The sequence below is a fragment of the Aptenodytes forsteri genome, unplaced genomic scaffold, assembly GCF_000699145.1.
Source record: "Aptenodytes forsteri isolate BGI_AS27 unplaced genomic scaffold, ASM69914v1 Scaffold50, whole genome shotgun sequence".
In the NCBI taxonomy this organism is placed as follows: Eukaryota; Metazoa; Chordata; class Aves; order Sphenisciformes; family Spheniscidae; genus Aptenodytes; species Aptenodytes forsteri.
Window position 1 is genome coordinate 1,150,812 of NW_008795126.1, and position 2,857 is coordinate 1,153,668.

The 2,857-nt window shown below is 50.5% G+C and overlaps 1 protein-coding gene across 1 annotated transcript in view; it reads right to left on the reverse strand.

Annotated features, from left to right (window-relative positions):
* The window catches only part of EMC8 (ER membrane protein complex subunit 8), a 7,894-nt gene extending 5,043 nt beyond the window's left edge, over positions 1 to 2,851 (reverse strand). The window contains exon 1 of the mRNA XM_009277324.2: positions 2,842 to 2,851. The gene's annotated coding sequence lies outside the window, so the exon portion shown is untranslated. The remainder of the gene's footprint in view (positions 1 to 2,841) is intronic.
* Between the last annotated feature and the right edge of the window lie 6 nt (positions 2,852 to 2,857).

A 2,857-nucleotide genomic window follows, 5' to 3' on the forward strand; every position in this document is an offset into this window, starting at 1 on the left:
ACCCACCGCCGCTGACCGCTCCTCCGGGCGGTGGGGAGCCAGCCACGCGAACGGAGGGGGAAGTGCTGCTCGTGTTTTTGAGAAGATGAGGTTGCAAAACCACATCAATTAGCCGAGAAATTCAAAGGCGCACACACACACACACCCCCCCCCAATGCGAAACTTAATTCGCTTTTTCTTTAACGACTCCGTTTTTGAAAGGGATTTCAAACCAACAAGCCAAAGTGCAAATTAAATGCACGCGCTTCTGCTCTCTCCGCCGGAGCTACAAACCTTCAAGCGCTGCGGCGTGTTTAATAAAAATCTAATTTTGGGGATTCCTTGTGCCTAGGCTGCTGCCGAAGCACCGCTCGCGATTTTTAGAAGTTACCACATGGACAAGCCCGTCTGAAAGCGTACCCTCTGTTTTCAGACTAAATCTGGAGGCTATTGCTCCCATTTGATGTTCTGGGATAACTCAGGTCAGAGAAGAGGAGGCGAAACTCTGCGGGGCTGGTTCTAGAAAACCCTCACGCCTGTGACCAGGCCACAGGCTTGACCAAGAATCAGCAGTAATTGAACTGGAAGGTCCCGTCAAAACCTGCCAAAGCTTCAAAACCCTTTAGAGACAGAGGCGCTTCGCTACAAACATCGAGTTCCAGCCACGTAATCTTGCCGATTTATTTGGTAACCATGTGTTATATTCTACAGAACAGCTGAGAGCGCCCTCCTTTTAAACGTTACAACAATAAAATCCGATTTTCATAGCTGCTGCGCCAGTATTTATTGACACCTTTGCCTCTGTTTAAACAACAACAAAAAAAACCCCACCACCGAGAGCAAAAGGCCTTGGCCTCTTGTCAAACGCTGTGTTTTAAAGCTGCCAAGTATCACAGGAGTCATCAAATGTGACTGCAAACCACAACGCGTCTCGGCAAGTCCTAATTAACGTGGGAAACGCCAGGGGTTTCCGATCTTCAACTTTTTGTATCAAAACCCAAGAGCAAATACGTAAGACATTGCCATTTCTTTGGTTCCATAATGATTTCCTTACTGTAGATGTGGTAAGATGTTTCAGATGTTGCAAGAAACGGGATTTCTTTCCTAATAGTGTGATCCTGCAGCAAGATCTACACCAGAAAACTACTCCCAAGTTCGTGAAAATTCACTGCCACCGACCCTGTAGAAAGACATCTGATCCTGATTTAGAGACAAACCCTACACGTACTTTAAATACAGTACACACGTTATTCTATACTTCACTAGCAACTTCCACTTACTCATTCCCAGAGGAAAAACAAGTTACCGTCGTTCGAAAAGGTAAAGTCAAGCCCTGCCTGCGTTAAAGCAATTATAAACGGTATTATTACTTTTTCCCCAAGCAGTAACACAAGGAAAACCGTAAGCAGAAAATGCTTACACTAGCAGCACGCGTTTCTGCGTTACTCCTACGCTGTTACACCGGTGTAAATACACTTAAGACTGACAAGTTTTGCGTGCTCCGCAGCAATATGGCAAACCGAAAGGGCCCGGGCTCAGGCTCAGCCCCCGTTCCTACGCCGCCGGCTGCATTTAATCATACCCCAGCTTCAGAGAGATCTCAGCGTTCCCACGGCGTCACCTCAACGGGAGAAAACTGGAATTTATTTACAAATAAATTTTTTTTTTTTTTTTTTTTTGGATGAAGCAACCTATTAAAGCGAGGGAAACACTTAGGGCAAGAAGTCTACAAGAATCAGAAACGAGTTGTTTTTTACGGGTGTCCAAAAGGGACGGATTTTCTCCTGTTAATCGTGACGAGCCTTTAAATGGACGGAAAAGTCCAGAGCTCAAATCACACCCAGATCTCACTTTAGTGGCGGCTACGTCTACTGTGAAGGTGCCAAAGCGCTTCTTTGCCTCCAGCTTTGCACCAGCCCACCCCGACCCCCTGTTACAATAAAGATCCAAGCACGTTTCGCTCCCTCCGCCTTCGGGTTTTGACGAAGGGACCCTCCCCAAGCGCCAGGCAGAAAGGAGCCGCGGCCCAATGCAGGATGGCTCCCGCTTTTCACGACCCGGGGCTTGAGCCTGGAAAGCGCCGGCCCCGACGCCGTTCTCATCCTGCCTACGTGACAGCGGGTTGGGACACAGGGGTTATCCCACGATGACTTACTGCTCTTCCACAGCGGCGGGCGAGGTACGGGATATCGTGACGGGGAGTGCTGGGCTGCCCCCGGCCACCCCACGGTTCGCTAACCGACAGCGAGCTCGCAAAACAGCAAGTGAGATTTCAAACCCAAGCCAGACCTGCGGGATGAAGAGACTTCATTCCCCCCCCCTCCCCCCGTTTAGGCTACTGGTTTCCATAAACGGGGAAAGTACACCAAAATGAATTAAGAAATACATACCTACACGCCTCTATACGCTCTTACTTGGAGACAAGCATGCCCTTTTCCAATTAGCTGGCACTGCTTTGAAGTGCCTTAAAGGTAAGCTGGGAAAAGCTCCTTCTGCTGGAGAATAGGGACGTTCCCTCTGGGAGTTATTCGGGGATAACGACACCAACATAAATAGCAGCTTCTCTGCACTCAAAAAGAAATTAGACAGAACTACGGGGCTCTGTAGTTTGCTGCTGCTGCTTCCCCAGCGGAAAGCTGTACAGCGGACGGGCCTCGGGGGTTTTTCCACGCTAGAAACACCCTGCTCGCCCCACAGACTTGGCTGCCGCTAGCGCAGGGCAGGCAGAGCCCCCCCAGCGCCCCACGTCCCCTCAGCACCAGCCCTTCCTCGCCCCCCCGAGCTCAGCCAGGACCTGGACACGACACCCCCCTCCCCGCCAGCCCATCGTTCCCAGGCCTAGGGAAAGGCCTCGGGCCTTACCAGGGTGAGGGCCACC